This window comes from Elaeis guineensis, chromosome 5 (genome assembly GCF_000442705.2).
Source record: "Elaeis guineensis isolate ETL-2024a chromosome 5, EG11, whole genome shotgun sequence".
Taxonomy (NCBI): Eukaryota; Viridiplantae; Streptophyta; class Magnoliopsida; order Arecales; family Arecaceae; genus Elaeis; species Elaeis guineensis.
Genome location: NC_025997.2, coordinates 89,552,019 through 89,573,441, shown reverse-complemented (window position 1 = coordinate 89,573,441; position 21,423 = coordinate 89,552,019). Strand labels below are relative to the sequence as shown.

The following is a 21,423-nucleotide window of genomic DNA, read 5'->3' as shown; positions in this document are numbered from 1 at the left end:
ATCGTATCTATTTAATTAAAAAAGAGATACAACTCTGCTAGTGCAAAATTAATTCAAAACTCTCGAGCTCTTTATTTTCTAGTTACATCAATTTTAAGATAATTTATTTTCTAAATCAAAATAACACTTCTTTCTTTTATTTTGTAATCTCAACTTAGCCCAAGGTCCCTGAGGATACGATCTCGACTCATCCTACCTACGTAGTGAGTAGAGTTATTTTTGGTGCTATCAACGACTACGCATCAAATTTTGGCACCGTTGCCGGGGATCTTGGCACGGTTGAATTAAAAAAAAAAAAGCCACTGACATTTCATAACACTTAACTAAAATAGCATAACCTCAAATATAAAAATTTTTAACTTGATTGGACACCTTGTTTCTTTGCATTGCATCTCCATAAGTAACTTTAAGGGCGCAACCCATTAACTAAGATAAGGTAGAGATTTGATCACCCTTCCTTGACCCACAAATCACTCCCTTGCATTTGCATAACCTAGACCTTAATCTAAAATTAATTAGATGTTGACCTCTAAGAATTTCGAGCTTAATAGGATAAGAAAGCTCTAGAGTTGAATCGAGTGCAGATTGGCTAATTGCTCGGTGTCTAAGGCAAATGGTTAAAGAAAGTGATTTTCAATTGGTTCTGTTGACTGACTTGGCCAACTCAGTTAGTGTCTAAGGAAAGCAACGAGCAGAAAATCTCCCACATCTTACGCTTACCTGGCCGAGTCAGTTAGTTAGTCTTGAGCTTGGAGTGCTCAAAGACGGTCTTGAAAGTTAGGAGCTGTCTAGATCTAAGTTAACCTTAGAATAGAGAGTCTATGCTTGTTTAAGTTGATTGCAATTAACATCTAAACATAAACTAATTTCTCCCTTTTCATAGATTTAAGATTCTTAGGTTCTTCTCTTTAGATTTTCTTCATTCTTTTCTCACTTTATTATAAATATATATATATATATATTATAAAAACTAAAATTTTTTGTGTTTGCTCTAAAGTATAATTGTAAGGTGTATGCTTGGTCGTAGATCGTTACGACCAGAAATCCAACCTTTTGATCCAAAAATAGAAAGAACCTTTAGAGCCAACAGACGTAAAAATATGGACCGAAATCAGGAGAATGATCCATCCAGACAATTGAAGGAGTACTTTACTCCTTCCACATATACCTACTCTCCTTGTATTCAAGTGCCCCCTGTGGAGGCCACTCAATATGAAATTAAGTCCAGTACAATCCAAATATTACCTTCATTTTATGGACTTAGTAATGAGGATCCTTATAAACATCTTGAAGAATTTTTTGAGATATGCTCAACTGTCAAAATTCACAACTTCTCCGATGATGCTCTTAGGTTAAAATTATTTCCTTTCTCACTTAAGGACAAAGCCAAATACTGGCTACATACTTTGGATTCCATGACTATATCAACCTGGGACCAGCTTCAAGGAGAGTTTCTCAAAAAATATTTTCCCATAGAAAAAACTAATGAAATAAGGAAAGCCATAACTAGTTTTTTCCAATTAGATGGAGAAATATTTCATGAAATATGGGAGAGATTAAAGGACCTTATTAGAAAATACCCCCACCACGCTGTACCCAAGTGGCAGTTAATCCAATGCTTTTATGATGGGCTATCTGAAAGACATCGACAAATGGTCGATGCATCATGCGGTGGGATATTCATGCTGAAAAGTGAGGATGAGGCATGGCAACTATTTGAAATTTTAAGTAAAAATTCATTACATCATATGTCTGTCTCTATTAGAGATAAACCCATGTTAAACCCAAAGAGAGATGGAATATATAAAGTAGGAACTGCCATAGATATCCATCATAAGGTAGATGAATTGTTCCAAAAGTTAGATCGATTATTAAGTATAGGACAGTCACCTTCTCCATCCCGTCAGATACAAGATATATGTGCATTGTGTTCGAGCCCCACTCATTGTGTGAATGATTATCTGATTGCACCACAGTTTCCTGAACATGTACAAGAACAAGTCCATCAAGCCCAAACTACTCATAGACCAGGGAACAACCCCTATTCTAGTACGTACAATTCGGGATGGAGAAATCATCCGAATTTTTCATGGAAATCACAACCAGTGGTTCCTTCGGTGCAACAAAGATCAGGTTACCGGATGTAACTTTTAGGCATCCATCCCAGCCACAATATCAGAACCCTCCTCAACCCACTCCGAGTACTCAGAGCTCGGCTTTCGAAGAAAAGGTACTGCAAGCACTTAAAGGACTAGAAATGAATACCCAACTCCTTCACTCCCATACGCAATCAATAGCAAAGCTAGAGACCCAGATAGGTCAGCTAGCAACAGCTTTCAGTAGGAGGGAAGAAGGCAAATTACCTAGTCAGCCTATTAATAACCCAAAAGGTCAGTACATGGCTGAAAGCTCCATTGGTCTTGAAATTTTTTCCGAACATGCCAAATCGATCATGACCCTTAGAAGCAAAAAAATCTTAAATCAACCTGAAGTAATCCAACAACAAGAGCAACCAATTTCAGCTACAACAGAAAAGAAGAAATCTGAAGAGAGGAAAGAACCTGTTAACACAGCACCTGCACCTAAAGCTCCATTTCCCAGTGCTTTAGAATCCTCTCTGCCTCTTGATAAGAAGGGTATAAAAATAAATGAAATGTTGGAACTGTTTAAACAAGTCCAGATAAACTTACCTCTTCTCGATGCCATTAAGCAAGTTCTGACCTATGCCAAATTTCTAAAGGACCTGTGTACACAGAAATGAAAATCAAAGGCACAAATACCAAGAAAAGTCTACCTAACTGAGCAGGCCAGCTCAGTTTTCCAGCAAATTACCCCACCCAAACTGAAAGATCCAGGTACCCCAATTATTTCTTGTGTCATAGGGAACCTCACGATTAAGAAGGCATTATTAGATTTGGATGCAAGTGTCAACCTTCTCCCGAGCTTTGTATATGACCTATTTGGATTTAGAGAGTTAAAACCCACGACAGTAACCTTACAACTAGCAGACCGATCTATTAAGGTACCCCATGGAATGCTGGAAGATGTATTAGTGAAAGTAGATGAATTTTACTTTCCTGTTGACTTTCTTATGCTGGATATAGAATTTGGTAGCAACCCCAACCAAATACCAATCATCCTAGGTAGACCCTTCTTAGCAACCGCTAATGCTTGTATAAATTGTAGGACCAGAGTTATGGATGTAACTTTCGAAAATAAGAAGCTAAGGTTGAATATTTTTAATGCATCTTTGGGACCACCTGTGTACAACCATAATGAGATCAACTTGTTAGAGGAAGTTATAGAAGATAAAGCTCCTGCCTTGCTCAACTCAAATCCTTTACAGGCATGTCTAACACATTTTAGAATAGATAATTTTGATATTGATGGATACACTGAAGAAATACATGCTTTACTAGAACCTCTCAATTTTAGCATCAATCCCCCTTGGACTGTAAAGTACAAACAATTACCAATTCAATCAAGCCCTCTGGTACCATCTTTAGAAGCACCACCTACTCTAGAGCTAAAGCCTCTTCCTGCCACACTGAAATATTCATTTCTTGGATCCAATGATACTCTTCCAGTGATCATTGCATCTAACCTAACCAATGATCAGGAAGACAAACTTGTCGGAGTACTCAAAAAGCATAAAGAGGCTATAGGGTGGTCAATTGTCGATTTGAAGGGTGTAGATCCTTCTGTTTGCATGCATCATATTCACTGCGAGGTTGAGGCAAAACCACATAGGGACATGCAACGAAGATTGAATCCGAATATGTGAGAAGTCATGAAAAAAGTAGTGAAATGGCTAGATGCTGGAATTATCTATCCAATTTCAGATAGCCAGTGGGTTAGTCCAACCCAAGTAGTACCTAAGAAGTCAGGTATTACCGTAATAGACAATAATGAGGGTGAATTAATTTCTACTCGTGCAACAACTGGTTGGCGAGTATGTGTGGACTACCAAAAGCTGAATGCCGTTACTAGGAAAGATCATTTTTCTTTACCTTTTATTGACCAAATTTTAGAATGACTAACAGGACAAAGTTTCTTCTATTTTCTAGATGGATATTCGGGATATAACCAGATCCTGGTATTTTCTGTTGATCAAGAAAAGACTACCTTCACATGCCCTTATGGAACATTTGCATTTAGACGTATGCCATTCGGTCTCTGCAATGCACCAGCCACTTTTCAACAGTGCATTTTGGCCATCTTTTCTGATATGGTCGATAAATTTTTAGAAGTCTTCATGGATAATTTTTCAGTATTTGGCTCTACCTTTGATGATTGTCTTCAGAACCTAACCAAGGTTCTTCAATGATGTATAGAGACAAATTTGGTCCTAAGTTGGGAAAAGAACCATTTCATGGTACGAAAAGGAATTGTATTAGGACATATTATTTCTGAAAGAGGGATCGAGGTAGATAAAGCCAAAGTTGAGGTCATTTCAAAACTACCACCCCCTACTTCAGTCCGATAAATACAATCCTTCTTAGGTCATGCCGGATTTTATAGATGCTTGATCAAAGACTTTAGCAAGATTTCAAGACCCTTGTGCAATCTGTTGGCCAAGGACACACCATTTGTCTTTGACGAAGACTGTTTGAAAGCATTCAACATATTACGAACAACCCTGACAATAGCACCCATAATAAACCCCCTGACTGGTCCATTCCATTTGAGATTATGTGTGATGCCTCTGACTTTGCAATAGGTGCCGTCTTAGGCCAAAAAATCAATAAGGAGCCATATGTGATCTATTATGCTAGCAAGACTCTTTCCGATGTCCAATTAAACTACACCACAACAGAAAAAGAGCTACTAGCAGTAGTGTTCGCCCTTGAAAAATTTTGCTCATATCTGTTAGGGTCTAAGGTTCTAGTTTACTCTGATCATGTGGCTCTGAAACATCTCCTCTCAAAGAAAGATACTAAACCACGTTTGATCAGATGGATCCTTCTTTTACAAGAATTTGATCTGAAAATCTGAGATAAGAAGGGTTCCGAGAATGTGGTAGCTGATCACATCTCCAGGATCTTAGTTGAACACACGATAGGCATAGATGAGGTCAAAGAGAAATTTTCTGACGAACAACTTTTCGCAATCTCCTCTAGCCATCCTCCATGGTTTGCCTATATTGTCAATTACTTGTCAACAGGATAAGTACCTTCTCACTGGACAAAATAAGAAAAGGATCAATTTTTCTCGCAAATTAAACATTATTTTTGGGAAGAACTTGAACTATTCAAATACTGTCCCGATCAAGTTATTCACCGTTGTGTCCCCGAGAGTGAATTCCAAAGCATTCTCACTTTTTGCCATTCTTCAGCATGTGGGGGACATTTTAGTGGAAGGAAAACTGCAGCAAAGGTGTTGCAGAGTGGATTTTATTGGCTAACACTATTCAAAGATGCACATAAATTCAGTCATAATTGCTTGCGATGCCAGCAAACAGAAAATATTTCAAGAAAAGATATGATGCCCCTGTCCCCTATACTTGTAGTAGAAATTTTTGATGTTTGGGGAATTGATTTCATGGGACCCTTTCCCTCCTCATTTGGATTTGAGTATATTTTGGTAGTAGTGGACTATGTATCAAAATGGATAGAGGCTATGGCAACCCGAACCAATGATCATAAAATCGTGATCAAGTTCATTCAACATAACATCTTTAGTCGATTTGGATGCCCAAGAGCCATAATTAGCAATGGAGGTACACACTTCACAAATAAGCACTTCGACATGCTAATGAAAAAATATGGAATAACTCATAAAGTTGCCACACCTTATCACCCCCAGACAAGTGGCCAAGTTGAGGTCTCCAATAGGGAGATCAAGCATATTCTTGAAAAAATGGTAAGACCCGATAGAAAAGACTTGTCAGCATGCTTAGATGATGCATTATGGGCTTACCGTACTGCTTTTAAAACACCCATAGGAATGTCTTCTTATCGACTTGTATTCGAAAAAGCTTGTCATCTGCCGGTGGAATTAGAACATCGTGCATTTTGGGCCATACGGCAATTTAACTTTGATATAAAAAATGTAGGTTTCAATAGGAGACTTCAACTAAATGAACTTGAAGAGCTACGCAATGAAGCATATGAGAGTGCCAGAATCTATAAGGCTCGAACTAAAGTGTACCACGATAAATTCATTGCATGAAAAATGTTCGAGCCCAATCAAAAAGTCTGGCTCTTCAATTCTAGGTTGCGTCTGTTTCTTGAAAAACTTCGCTCACGTTGGGACGGACCTTTCATTGTAACTCAGGTATTTCCTCATGGAGCTATAGAACTCAGAAATCCTAAACAGGGGAACACCTTTAAAGTGAATGGTCAGTGATTGAAACCTTACATAGATGGAATTAGTGATGGAGAATTAATTGAATCTATTGATTTAGTGGATCCAATACCGCCATAATACTCAATTCAGTCTGGCTGAAGACGTAAAACTTAGCACTTGTTGGGAGGCAACCCAACGATTTCATATTTTTTTACTTTACCGCAGCTGCAGGAATTTAGAACAAGAGCCTATTAATCAATGAAGCCATCTTCAACTTCTGAAGTAGAATTATCTCAGGTGCACTCTCTCATTTTATTTTCTTTGCTTTCCTACTCCATTGAGGATAATGTAGATTAAATTGGAGGGGAGAAAATTAATCAAATCCTCGAGTATGGTCAGAAATAATTAGTTTTGTGTATCTAAATTTTATTTTGATTAAGAGTCAATTAGGCATCCTAAACAATGAATGATTAACGATCAAGATAATTTTAGAAATATCGAGGAATAAATTATTAAGAAAATCCAATGAATGGTAGGGTTTAGACTAGACCAAATTTTAGGAGTGATTCTACAACCCTCTTCTTACTGATCTCAATAAAGAATCTGCTTCATGATAGATTGGGTGAAAAGGTCGAGGTATGCAAAAAAAAAAAAAAAAATATTGGTTTCCTACTGAGTAACTGGGCCCCTTCGCCTAAGTAAGTGTTGTGGTCGCGTAAAAAGGTGGACAATATTAAAAAAAAATATATATATATATATATAGTGGATAATAAGGGGACTAAATTGCAAGAAGATAATAAACCTCTCTCACATTAAGTTAGAGGATTTAAAGAGTAAAGTGGGGAGTTGGTGAAAGAAAAGCTCTTAAAATTTTTTTAGTTAATACTCAGCCACTAATTGGGTTAAATTGATAATCCAATGAAGTATCTCTTTAATGGTCTGACCAAGTATCATTTATCTTTTGGGATGCCTAACCTAACTTTTTATTCAAGACCGAGTCGGTACACAATGCTGATATATCTATTTTACTCGAGAACGAACAAAATTCAAGTTGGGGGGTGTGATAAATACTTAATTTAAGTCATTTAAAGTAGAAAATTATAGTTAATTTATTTTATTTATTAAGAATTTGATGCTTCTTTTTATGTTTTATAGGAAAGGTGATCGCCGATACAAAGAGTCTGATTCGTAGATCAAAAAGACTCAAGTTTAAAGAAAATTAGACTTAAAATAAAATTTAAATAAAAGAAGGATGCATACGGTATTATAAAAAATGAAGATACTATGCAAGGAATCCAAAAAGGATATAAGCGTCATTGTAAAAAAATAAAAGTTTCTTTTTGGAATAAAAAAAATAAAGAGGAGTGTTCACGTATGGTTCACGCGATTGGATGCACGGGTAGGCGCACAGGCGGATGCGAGCGTGAGTGCGGGCGGACGCGAGCACGGGCGTGAGGCGAGCGCGGCACTGCAAGCAGGCGGGCGTGGGGAGTTTTTGCTGGCAGACGCATTCGAACAGATGCTCATTAAAAGGAAAAAAATATGATATTTAGAAATCTGTTTGTGATCTTTCCATCCATCTTTTAGTCTTTAGTATTTTTTTTAGTCCCACATCGAAAAACCATGTAAAACTCCTCTCTCCTAACACCTATAAAAAGGCTTTTGTACTCCCATTGGAGGGGGAGCCCAGGGAGCCCAAAAATTCTTCTAGAGCCTTACATAGAAGAATAGAAAGGGACTACTTCATGAGCAGCTAAGCTAGCAGTCTCGAGAGTGGAGAAGAAATTTTGTAACGACACAGAGATGGGTTTATTATTCTAAACTTTCTTGTATTTCTTTATATGCAATAAAGATTATGCTTTTTATTTAAATCATCATGAGTTCTTTATTTGCTCTCTTTCATATGCTTTTATTTATGCTTTCCTGTTAGATTAATATTAGGAATAACTTTTACTTTTCAGAGACGTGCCGTGATCTACGAGTACGGGGCGTACCGAGGAAAGAAGAGTTGTTTACCTAATATTTTTCGGAGACACGCCGTGATCTACGGGTACGAGATGTGTCGAGGAAAGAGAGGTATTTTTTTTAAGATTAATCGTATCTATTTAATTAAAAAAGAGATACAACTCTGCTAGTGCAAAATTAATTCAAAACTCTCGAGCTCTTTATTTTTTAATTACATCAATTTTAAGATAATTTATTTTCTAAATCAAAACAATACTTCTTTCTTTTATTTTGTAATCTCAACTTAGCCCAAGGTCCCTGAGGATACGATTTTGACTCATCCTACCTACGTAGTGAGTAGAGTTATTTTTGGTGCTATCAACGACTACGCATCAGTGACCTCATAGGTCTGAACCTAAGTCGGTAGCATAGGAATAAATTTCTGTACCAATCGAAGTGACCATCTAGCAATGGTACCCGACGATCAGATAGGTCGAATGTGTAAAACAACATCCTTAGAACCCATGCGGATATAGTTTTCATATAATTCATCTCCTTGACCAAAATGATCATAGGACACCCCAGAGTTCAACTGTCAACTCTGATCAGGTTGTCCACATTGTATTTCAAAATATCAAATCCATCTGATGGATTATCCTGGCCAAGATTTTGCTAAATTGAAATACAGCGACTCATTCTTCTCCAACTCTTGGAGTGGTCAATCTCATCTCGATCACACTCTGACTTCGCAAGTACTTGACTGTGCCCAGAAGCCTTCCGTCTCTGAATTAGAAATTCAGTTAGTCCAGTACCAAAGCACAGTGAGTTGCTTGCAAGTCACTGAGGCGATCTCAGGTCTAAGGGACACTTATATCTATATCCCATCAGAGACATTCTCGACAGCAGAATACTCTGGAGTTGGTCACGTTCAATGATGATGTATCAGTACATCTCACCTGTATGCCATACCAGTATCTCCATACTTTTTGGTTAAGAGGACAACCAACCCATATGGCCTACAGCGACCTATGCTCAATAGAAGCTGTCGTCCTTATTAACAGCCTATCATTTGGTCGTGAACTATTTTAAGGACTAATCAATAAATCTTCTCTTTATCAAATTTAAATAGTCCTAAGGACTTCATCATAACAACGGAGTTCATTTGAAGATGAAAGCTTATGATGAAAATGCCAAATATATTTTATTTATTAACAAATAAATTACAATACTTGGTTGCTTAACCGTCAACAGCTTGACAATTGGCTTTTTGGGACACATTCCCAACAATATGTTGGGTCCTGATATTAAGGTCGAGGTGCGGCAGGGCCAACCACTGGTTGTGGTCTCCAGGAAAAATTTGGATGGTTTCTCCAGCCGGGGTTATAAGTGTTCGAATATAGATCATTTCCTGGTCTGCGAGCTTGTTGGACTTAAGCTTGCTGAACCTGCTCGTGCACAAACTTAGAAAATTGAGGTGCGGCTGGGCATTCACTAACAAAATAGTTCGGATTTGCACACAATGCACAAACTTCTTGGATTGGGTTAGGTGGAATCGGGGATTGTCCAGTATTTAGAAGACGATCTAATTTTTGGGACAGTTCATCTACCTTACCATGGATATCCATGATATTTCTAATCTGATAAATTTCACTTCTTTTTTGTTGAAGCATGGGTTGTTCTCTAGAGGTGGCAGACATATGATGTAGAAAATTCTCACTAAGTATTTCAAAGAGCTACCAAGCTTCATCCTCACTCTTTAGTATGAACGTCCCACCACATGATACATCAACTATTTATCGGTGTTTCTCTGATAGACCATCATAAAAATACTGATAAAGTTATCATTTAGGGACAGCATGGTGTGGACATTTATGAATGAGGTCCCTTAACCTTTCCCATGTCTCATGAAAAAGTTCACCCTCCAATTGGGAAAAACTAGTGATAGCTTTTCTAATTTGATTTGTTTTTCTAATTGGAAAGTATTTCTTGAGAAATTCTCTCTGAAGATGATCCCAAGTTGAAATAGTTCTAGAGTCTAAGGAGTTTAACCAATGCTTGGCTTTGTCTTTAAGTGAGAAAGGGAATAGTTTCAACCTAAGGGCATCATCAGAGAAGTTTTAGATTTTTACTGTGGAATAAATTTCAAGAAATTCATCCAAGTGTTTGTATGGGTTCTCGTTACTAAGTCCATAGAATGATGGCAACATTTGAATAATGCTAGACTTAATCTCATATTAGGTAGCTTCTACTGGAGATGCTTGAATGCATGAAGAGTAGGTATACGAGGATGGAGTGAAATATTCTCTCAATGAGCGTGGAGGATTAGCCTCACCAGGTGCAGCCATGTTTCTAACTCGGATAGTCCTAAGAGTCTTTTCTAATTCTTAGTCTAATGGTTGCAAGTTGGATTTTAGTGATCGTCGACCTAACATGCAACTAAAAGGTCTATGTAGGACTATCCTAGTCTGTTAAGGATTATTATTATTTTTTTTTTTAAGAGGAGAGGAGAAGAGAGAAAAGAGTTCTAAAGAAGAGATCCTAAGAAGTCCTAAAACTAATAGAAGAATTAGTTGTGGTTAGATTTTAATTACAATCAAGTTAGCACGCAGTGGACTCTCTATCTTAAAGTTACCCTAGTTCTAGACAGCTCCTAACTGTAGTTAGCCTTCAAGCCCTTCAAGTCGGAACTTGACCAACCAACTGGCCAGATAAGTGTAAGGTTGGTGGGAGTCCCCTCGTTGCTTTCCTTAGATACCAATTAAATTGGCTAGGTCAGCGAACGAAACCAATTAAAAACCACCTTCCTTCGAGCCCAGTCGTCCCGCAAACCACTTGCCTAGACACCAGCTAGCTGACCAAGTCTAACCTGGTTCAACTCTTAGGGTCACTTGTCCTAATGAGCTCGAAATCCTTAGGGGTCAATGTCTAATTAATTTTAGATTAAGGTCTAGGTTATGCAAATGCAAGGGAGTGATTTGTGGGCCAAGGAAGGGTGATCAAATCCCCACCTTATCTTAGTTAATGGGTTGTGCCCTTAAAGTTAATTATGGAGATGCAATGCAAAGAAACAAGGTGTCCAATCAAGTTAGAAATTTTTATATTTGAAGTTACGCTATTTTAGTTAAGTATTATGAAATCTTAGTGGGTTTTTTTTTTAATTCAACCATGCCAAGGTCCCTAGCAACGGCACCAAAATTTGATTAGTAGTCGTTGATAGCACCAAAAATAACTCTACTCACTACGTAGGTAGGATGAGTCGAGATCGTATCCTCAGAGACCTTGGGCTAAGTTGAGATTGCAAAATAAAAGAAAGAAGCATTGTTTTGATTTAAAAAATAAATTATCTTAAAATTGATGTAATTAGAAAATAAAGAGCTTGGGAGTTTTGAATTAATTTTGCACTAGCAAAGTTGTATCTCTTTTTTAATTAAATAGATGTGATTAATCTTAGAAAAAATACCTATCTTTCCTTAGCACACTTGTACCCGTAGATCACGACGTGTCTCCGAAAAGTACTAGGTAAACAATTCTTCTTTTCACGGCATGCCCCATACCCGTAGATCACGGTGCATCTCCAGAAAGTAAAAGTTGTTCCTAATATTAATCTAACAGGAAAGCATAAATAAAAGCATATGAAAGAGAGCAAATAAAAAACTCCTGACGATTTAAATAAAAAGCATAATCTTTATTACATATAAAGAAATACAAGAAAGTTTAGAACAATAAACCCACTCTGTGTCATTACAAAATTTCTTCTCCACTCCCGAGACTGCTAGCCAACTGCTCATGGAGTAGTCCCTTTCTCTTCCTCTATGCAAGGCTCTAGAAGAATTTTTGGGATGATCCTCAAATGGGAGTACAAGAGCCTTTTTATAGGTGTTAGGAGGCATGAGTTTTACATGGTTTTCAGATGTGGGACTAAAGAAAATACTAAAGACTAAAAGATGGATGGATGAAATGGAAAGATCACAAGCAGATAAAGAAAATACAAATTCTTCCTCTTGAAGTATTTCTAAGTATTATATTTTTTCTTTTAATTTTCAGATCCATCTGTCTGTCTGTTCGTGTCCGCCAGCAAAAACTCCCCGCGAACCCGCACTGCCGCGCGCCCACGCTCTGTTGGGTTTTTTTGATTACTGTTGGGTATAAAATACCCTCAGTCGAAGTTCTCAGCAGGATTGATCCTCCCAAGACTCATCTGACTTTCGACTGCAGATGGTACCTCTCCGGACTTCTCCAACAGCCGGATTTCCACGATGCTGACTGATCTCCCCCGACGGACGAACTCCCACTGCACCACCCCAAACTCTTTCAACATGAGTTCTCCCAGTCGTCTATCAAGCTGCCCCAAGCGCTCACTAAGCTCTGCCGCCAGCCGACCTCCTACGGCCGTCGGCTGCTCTCCAAATCCCTTCCAGACTTCTTCCGGCCAGATTCAACTCCAACCCGAACTACCCCGGACCTTACCAGCAACCGAACTTCACCAACGATAGATTTCTACAGCTACCAAACTCCTACAAGAGCCGGATCTCGTCTCCAACTCTAGTTACAGGCAGACCCCGTCCGGACTCCTACGGGAGCCGGACTTCGTCCCCAACCTCAACGGATGGAAGGCTTCGCCCGGACTCCTACGGGAGCTGGACCTCGACTGCTGGTAAGCTTCGTCCGGACTCCTAAGGGAGCCGGACTTTGCCCCTGACTTTAATTGCAGGTAGGCTTCGACTGAACTCCTACGGGAGCCAGATCTCGTCTCCAACTCCAGCTACAAGCAGACTCCGTCCGGACTCCTACGGGAGCCGGACTTTGTCCCCAACCTCAATGGCTGGAAGGCTTCGCCCGGACTCCTACGGGAGCTGGACCTCGACTACTGGTAAGCTTCGTCCGAACTCCTAAGGGAGCCGGACTTCGCCCCTGACTTTAATTGCAGGTAGGCTTCGACTAAACTCCTACGGGAGCCGGATCTCATCTCCAACTCCAGCTACAGGCAGACTCCGTCTGGACTCCTACGGGAGCCGGACTTCGTCCCCAACCTCAACAGCTAGAAGGCTTCGCCCGGACTCCTACGGGAGCCAGACCTCGACTGCTGGTAAGCTTCGTCCGGACTCCTAAGGGAGTCGGACTTCGCCCCTGACTTTAATTGCAGGTAGGCTTCGACCGAACTCCTACGGGAGCTGGATCTCGTCTCCAACCCCAGCTACAAGCAGACTCCGTCCGGACTCCTACGGGAGCCGGACTTCGTCCCCAACCTCGACGGCTGGAAGGCTTCGCCCGGACTCCTACGGGAGCCAAACCTCGACTGCTGGTAAGCTTCGTCCAGACTCCTAAGGGAGCCGGACTTCGCCCCTGACTTTAATTGCAGGTAGGCTTCGATCGAACTCCTACGGGAGCTGGATCTCGTCTCCAACTCCAGTTACAGGCAGACTCCGTCCGGACCCCTACGGGAGCCGGACTTTGTCCCCAACCTCAACTGCTGGAAGGCTTCACCCGGACCCCTACGGGAGCCGGGCTCCACCCGCGACTTCACTTACAGGTAAACTCCATCCAGACTCCTACGAGAGCCAGACTTCATCCCTGACCTTGATTGCAGGTGGACTTCGATCGGACTCCTACGGGAGCCAGATCTCGTCTCCGACTCCAGCTACAGGCAGACTTAGTCTGGATTCCTACGGGAGCCGGACTTCGTCCCCAACCTCAACTGCTGGAAGGCTTCGCCCGGACTCCATGGGAGCCGGGCTCCGTCCCTAGCTCTGGCTATGGGAAGACTCCGTCTGGACTCCCACGGGAGCCAGACTTCGCCCGCGACCCCAATTGCAGGTAGACTCCGCCCGGACTCCTATGGGAGCCAGACTTCGCACCTGACTTAAATTGCAGGAAGACTCTACCCGGACTCTTACGGGAACCGAGTCCCGTCCCTAACTCTGGCTGCAAGAAGACTTCATCCAGACTCCTACGGGAGCCGGACTCTGAGCTCCTCTCAGACGGGTGGCTAGCCACCTCTCCCCGCCAGACACTCCAGCCGAGCTTCGACCGACAGGCCTAGGCCCACTGGTAGGCCGCAGCAACAGCCACGACCCTGCTCCACCTCCTGCAATAAATTTTGCACGGCTCCATCACTCCCTGGCAGGCCACAGTGACGGCCACGACACTGCTCCACCTCCTGCGATGGATTTCGCACGGCTCCATCACTCCCTGGCAGATCACCATAATGACCACGATTCTGCTCCACTCCCTGCGATGAATACCGCACGATTCCTCCCACCTCCTGACAAGTCGCGACAACGGACGTCATTCCACTACCCGTAACAAACTCCACGTGTCACGTTTCGGTGGTGGCCACGATCCCACTCCACTACTCTTTGCAACAAACTCCGCCTGACTCCGGATAGTCCACTGCCAGGCGGTTACAGATATCGCTATCAGCCTACTGCCCCCTTTTCACCTATAAAAGGGGACCCCAGATACGTTATTCTATAAGCTCTATTTTTTATCCCAAAACTCTGCTAAAATTTCCGTTCGAGCACTCCATTCTTGTTGAGGCAGAGAACTGACTTGAGCATCGGAGGGTCTTGCCGGAGCAACCCCACCTCCGATTTAAACTTCTTTTGCAGGTCCCAGCGACGACCGCGACTCCCTCGACTCCAGCTTCTCCGGTGCAAACGGATTTTTGCACCAACAGGATTGGCGCTAGAGGAAGGGGATTGTGTCTTCGCAATACCCTTGTTCTTAAAGGAGCACTCAACGGGACCACCTCTGGTCATCTTCTCCGACATCCGCTCCTCCTTCTCCCACCTGATCTTCACCTGATGCCTCCCCATAGGGCATCCACACGGCGATCTACGGCCTCCACGGCCAGATCACAGGCTCCGACCTCACCTCCAGTCTCCCAGCCTCTGCCTCCTCCTCCGACGACGGCAGTTGGCACGAAGCAATTCGACCTGCTGGTGCAGCAGGTCAGAGGCCTAACTGAAGCTATGCAGGCCATGCAACAGTAGCAGCAGCTGCAGGCATTGGTGTGGCCGGAAAGAGCATCGTCGGAACTCCAAACCCGACGACGGGACACGCCACTTGGGCCAGCCGCCCAGTCTTTCTCGAAAAGATGAATCCAAGGGTGGAAAGCCCCCAGTCCGACCACGACTCCACCCCTGGAAGATCTCTACCCCCATTCTGCCAGAGGACCCTCGAGACCCGTAGTCGAGAGGATTTCCTAGACCGGAGGCTCCAGGAGATGACCCAGCGGATCAAAGAACTCCGCCACGCACCCCCCGCTTATGGTGAGGATATTTGCACTGACCCTTCCTTTTCTCAAATGATCATGCAGGAACCCATCCCGCCGAACTTCAAACTCCCCCAGTTCGAAAGCTACGACAGGACTTCGGACCCGGTTGATCATCTGGAGGCCTTCCGGACGATGATGCTGCTTCATGGCGCACCCGACGCCATTCTATGCCGAGCCTTCCCATCCACCTTGAAGGGATCGGCGAGAAACTGGTACTCGACGCTGAAGCCGGGTACCATCTTTTCCTTCGATCAAATGAGCCACCAATTTATGGCCCATTTTGTCAGCAGTCGGCACCCTCGGAAGGGTTCGGAGTCCCTCAACAATATCAAGTAGAGGGAGGGGGAGTCCATTCGAGCCTACATCAACCGCTTCAATGTCGTCGCGCTGGAGGTCCAAAACTTGGACCAGTCAATAGCAATGGCCGCTCTGAAGGGCGGCCTTCAGAAGAACGACCTTTTATTCTCCCTGGAGAAGAAGTACCCCAGGAATTTTGCTGATCTGTTGGCTCGGGCCGAAGGGTACGTCCGAGCGGAAGAAGCCTTCAAAATAAAGGACGAGGAGACTGTGAGAGAACGACAGGTGGGAGACTCGGGTAAGCCCGCAGTCAAAAAAGGGCCGAGAGAAGCTCGGCCATGTTCTCAATCCCCTCCTGGGCACAAGCGTGTCCAAACTTTGCCTCGGGTGTGCAGGCAGAGAAGTCCGGATCGTGGGGTTCGGCGGAGTTCTCCACCGAGAAGATTCTGTAACTACGTCCCCCTTAATGCCTCGAAGACCCAGGTACTGATGGAGGTCAGGGAGCAGCTCCCCAGACCTGAGAGGATGCACACACACCCCGGGAAGTGCAACCCCAACAAGTTCTGTCTATACCATCGCGACCACGGCCACGACACGGAGGAATGCATCCAGCTCCGAGATGAGATCGAGGAACTCATCCGATGAGGTCGACTCGATAGGTTCATTCGACGTCGGCCTGAGGGTAGAGAAGATCAGCCAAGGGCCCTACCGTAACCCGAACCACCAAGGAGGGAGGAGCAGCCCAGAGATCGGCCTCCAATCAGAACCATCGACTCCATCACTGGAGGGCCTCAAGAAGGGGTGGACCTTCCATGATCGCGGAACTCGAGAAATCTGTAAATGTACTACTCACGACTTTGCTCTGAATCTAAATTCCTTTCGAATTTTGCATGTCTTTCCCTTTTGGTATGGATCTGTCACGATTGGGGATGACCCCTTCGAACAATTAACACAAGGTCATGTTAGGAACGGGAGGGGAACCTCGTCCTAACATGAGCCAAATGAAAGTCCGGTTATTGTAAGATCGGATCGGGGGAAGGCCCGTTTAACGGCTCTCGAATGCCCCCTGAACCATGTTAGGGACAGGAGGAGAACCTCACCCTAACATGAGCAAAGTCAAAGACCCGATTCTTTTAGACCAGATGGGGGGAGAGGCCTAACAACGCCCTAATGTGCCCCCGCAGCCATGCTAGAGACAGGAGGAGAATCTCGCCTTGACATGAGCAAAGTCAAAGGCCCGATTCTTTTAGACCAGATGGGGGGAGAGGCCGAACAGCACCCACATGTGCCCCCATAGCCTTGTTAGGGATAGGAGGAGAACCTCGTCCTAACATGAGCAAAGTTGAAGGCCCGATTCTTTTAGACCAGATGGGGGGAGAGGCCGAACAGCACCCACATGCACCCCTACAGCCTTGTTAGGGACAGGAGGAGAACCTCACCCTAACATGAGCAAAGTCGAAGGCCTGGTTCTTTTAGACCGGGTGGAGGGAGAGGCCCTTGCAACGACCCTTATGTGCCCCCACAGCCCCGTTGGGAACAGGATGAGAACCTCATCCTAGCCTAAGCTGAGATCGACTACGTCAAGAACAGAAGGAGGACCTCATCCCGACGATAACAAAAACTCGACCGCCCAATAAAATTGGGTAAAGGGAAAAGTTCCCTCAATGGCACCTCAACACTTCTACGTGACCCCTCAAAAAGCAAGGGGAGGATCTTCACTTGAAGAGAGGAGGAAAACTAAGAAGGAAAGCAGCGAATAACGCCGACAACAGACGAAAAACAAACCGCATCAAAAATTTAAGGAGCCTCGCCTCAACAAAGATGGGAAGTTCCCACCAAACATCTCCGGCCTCTAAGAAGACTCTCGACACAGGTCAAGAAAGCAGCGACGCCTTTGAGGTAATGCGGAGTTCGGACCATCAAGCTTGAGCCTATGACCGTGGACGACAAGAAAAGCAAGTCAGCGTAGCGGCGGCTGGACACCTCCAAGCGACGTCAAAGTCGGACAAGTCAAAAGACGAAAGAAGTTCGACAGGTGACGATTCAACACAGTACGTGGACAAGGTAACACGAAATCCCCTTTTTATTCTATTTACGAAATATACACCACGAAGCCCAGAAGGCCAAAGGAAGAAAAACAAAATGATGATAGCAAAACAAAACAACAAAAGAGAAAATGTATGCATAGAAAGACAGAGGGCCAAAAAGAGCCCTAGGGAAGCTCTGCTCCTTCCAATCTCGAATTATCTGCTTCGCCCCTTTATCCAGGACTGTCTCAGATTTTCAACTTCTTCTTCTAGCTCTCCCTTTTTCAGCAGCGCATCCTGGAGTGCCCGACGGAGTCGCTGGCTTTCGTTCTCCACCTCTCGACGCCTCTTCCTCAGGACCTCGGATTCCACCTCAGCATCCTTGACGGCCTGCTGCTCACACACCAGCTGGATCTTCAACTGCTGCAGCTCGGCCTTCCCCTCCTCAAGGGCGACAGAAAGCCCTTCTGCAGTCCTTCTTAGGGATTGGAGTTCATTGGAGTCCCGAGAGGAAGAGATCTGAGCCCTGTTAGCCAACTGCCTTTGAAGGTGGGCGACTTCATCGGTCGCCACCCTGAGTCTCCCTTTGTATTCATCCACCTGCCTGCACCAGCCGGCTCGATGCACGTCATAGCTCACCTTGGCATCTTGAAGCTGCTGCTGAAGGTCGGAGACCTTCTTCGACCACTCCCGGTCGCTGTCAGCCCGGGCCAAGAGCTGGGATGAACTTTCCTCCAGCTAGCCGATCCTCTCCTTCGCGGCCGACAGTTCCACCCTGAGAGCACTGATCTTGGCAGCTTGAGCCCAAATTCGATCACTGGCGCTCTTCTTGCATTCCTCAAGCTCCTTCGTGAAGTCTGCCTTCCTCCGACTGTACTCCATGATCCCCTTCACATGGAGATTTCAAAAGCGGGTGGCCTCTGCGGTGGCTTCAGAGTGACCCTCTCTCAACCTGCGAAGCACGCCTTCCATCTTCTTCGCCCCTTTTGTCAAGTGAAGAACTTCCTTCCTCAGTCGCCGGATCGTGGACTTCAGTGGGATCCCAGGAGCAGGGGAAGTGCTTCGGCAGGGCACTGCCATCGGGAGACAAAAGCATCAAGACGCGTCTCATCACAGAAAGAAAGGCAGAAAGGGAAAAGGAAGAAAGGAGAAGCCATCCACGACAAGAAATTCAACTTTATTGATTGAATGTTTCTTAAAGATAAAAAGAAAAGAAAAAATTATAATAAAAGAAAAATACAAGGTCAGAGGTCTCAGACCTCTGTGGTAGGGGTGGGGGAGCTCGGTGTCCCTGGAAGGGGGGCTGCAGCAGCAGCGGTAGCAGGAGAGGGACCGACCTCATCTTCAGACTCCTCACCCAGGAAGCTGAGGTCGAGCTCCAAAAATTTTCTGGCCACCTTCTTCTGGCAGAGCTCGAACCCCTTGATGAATGCCTCCTGGCCAAATTGGATATTCAGGTCCCTCATCTCCGTGGAGGCCTTGAACTCCTCTACTGCAAGAACCCTGGCCTCCGAGACCAGGACTGGAATCTGCTCAGCCAAATTGGCGACCTCGACCTCCGCCTTTCTCACCGTCTCCTCCAAGGTCTGCTTCTCCTCCTCCCGGGCTTGTTTCTCTCTTTCTAGGGCCTCTTGGAGGGCGATTACCTCGGCCGCCTTCTCTTCGAGATGGGCGATTTTAGCCCGACGATGCTCCTTCGCTTGGATGGCATTCCTCCTCGCCCGGTTCGTCGCCTCGATGTTGGCGAGGAGCTGGTGCCTAATCTGCAAGGACGGCTAGGGGATCAAAGTAGGGGTCAAAAAGATAATTAAATGAAGATTTGTTTACCTCGAGAAAAAACCCCAAGGAGTCCCAAACCCGCTGCTCAGGGTCAGCGTGGTCGATCCTCTCGATGACTTCGGGCAGAATGCAGCCGTCGATCAGCCGCTTGATCAAGTCCCTGTCATTGAAGGGGTTCTCCAGCCCTTCTTCGAAACAGAGGGACTCTTCAACGGCGGCTCGGTGGCTACTTTCCCTGTGGGCCACCGACTTCCTTCTCATCCCCCTCTCGACTCTGGGTGCCTCCATGGAACGGACCCCCAAAATGGGAGCCCCAGTCGGCGGGCTCCTTGAAGAGGCCCGGGGGGCCGGTGGTTCGGCATCCGAAGGAATGTCGATCACGGGAGCTGCTTGGGCAGGCGCGGCCGAGCTCATCTCCTCCACTCTGGCCCACTTAGAAAGAAGTGGCACGCAAAAAAAAAAAAAAAGAGAGAGAGAAAGAAGAAAAGAAGAGAGAAAGAAAGAGGACGGAGGAAAAGAAGAGAAGAGAAAAGATGGAATACTCGCAGGATCTTGGGGGCTCAAACCGATGTTGAACAAAAATTGCTCCCTCAGAAGGTTGGGAAGGGAAGGAGCGAAATAGTCAAGAAGCTTTCGGGCAGCCTGAAGGTCGTCCTCTCCCAAGCTGGGAGCCCGACGGATAGAGTCCCTCAGAGAGCCCCAAGGGGGCAGGCCCAGCCTCAGGGCCGGGCAGTGGACGAAGAGATATTTCCCCTTCCAGTTGTAGATTGAAGAGGGAGCACCTTTCAACAACCCCTTTTTGCCAAACTGAGAGGAGAAATACCACCAGTCCTTCGCCGAAGGGTGACGCTTGAAAGTGTAGAAATGCCTGAACAAAGAAAGAGATGGCTGAACTTCAACTACATGGCAAAGGGAAAGAAACCCTATCAAAAATCTAAAGAAATTCGGAGCCACTGAAGCCAAAGAGATATCTAAGAAGCGGAAAAGGGCAACAACAAAGGGTGGAAGTGAAAGCTGGAGTCCGGCACGGAACGCCTCCTGATACAGGCAAAAATGACCAGGTGGGGGAGTCCTAGCCCGATCGGAGGGGCCAGGAAGCTCCAGGTCGTACTCCAGAGGAACTCCATACTGAACCCTTATCAGCAGGAGTTCATCCAGAGTCAGGGAGCAAGGAATGGTGCTCGACGCAAAAACTGGGCGAAGCCCAGTCTCCGATGTGGGTTCGTCTACATAATGGGGGTCCCGGGGGGCTGAGGCGGAAGAACTCCCTGAACCGCTAGAGGCGGAGACGCTGGAAGACATTTCGAATGACTTCAGATGAAAGCCCTAAAGATCTCGGAGAAATCGGACGGGACAAAGGGTGAGAGGTTGCGGGAAACCAAATCGGAGGAGTAAGACAGAAGAAAATGGAGAAGAAAAGGCCCCCTAGGTGGCAAGAAGAAAAATGAAGGTTCTGGGACTAACCTAGATCACTCTGGAGGATGCAAAAGGGTGAGGACAGGGATGACTCGAAAGATGCCTAGGGCCAAGGAAGACGTCGAGGGAGGTCAGGGCTCTCGAAGGTAAGGCAGATACCGGTAGAACTTTCAGACGGAAAGGCGGGTTTAAATAGACCCTGGGATCCGGTGCCATAATGATCGCGAATCCCCCCAGGCCGACCCGCACTCGACACGTGTCCCACTCGCCTCGGCAGGCGGCTAAAAGCGGCTGACAGCTGACGGAGCCATTATTACGTCGTATCTGGGCCAGCGTGCCGTCGGGAATTTCGAAGGGTCCCTTCGAACCGCCCCAATTCGAAAAGACTTTAGCACG

General features: G+C 44.9%; 2 non-coding genes across 2 annotated transcripts; one reads left to right on the top strand and one right to left on the bottom strand.

Moving 5' to 3' along the window:
• Positions 1 to 1,487: 1,487 nt before the first annotated feature.
• Positions 1,488 to 1,594, bottom strand: LOC140858220 (small nucleolar RNA R71). Its single transcript, XR_012141789.1, has one exon. It is a non-coding gene; the product is annotated as a small nucleolar RNA R71 (small nucleolar RNA).
• Positions 1,595 to 10,083: 8,489 nt separating this feature from the next.
• On the top strand, positions 10,084 to 10,189 carry LOC140858340 (small nucleolar RNA R71). The gene has a single exon (XR_012141904.1). It is a non-coding gene; the product is annotated as a small nucleolar RNA R71 (small nucleolar RNA).
• The last annotated feature ends 11,234 nt before the right edge of the window (positions 10,190 to 21,423 follow it).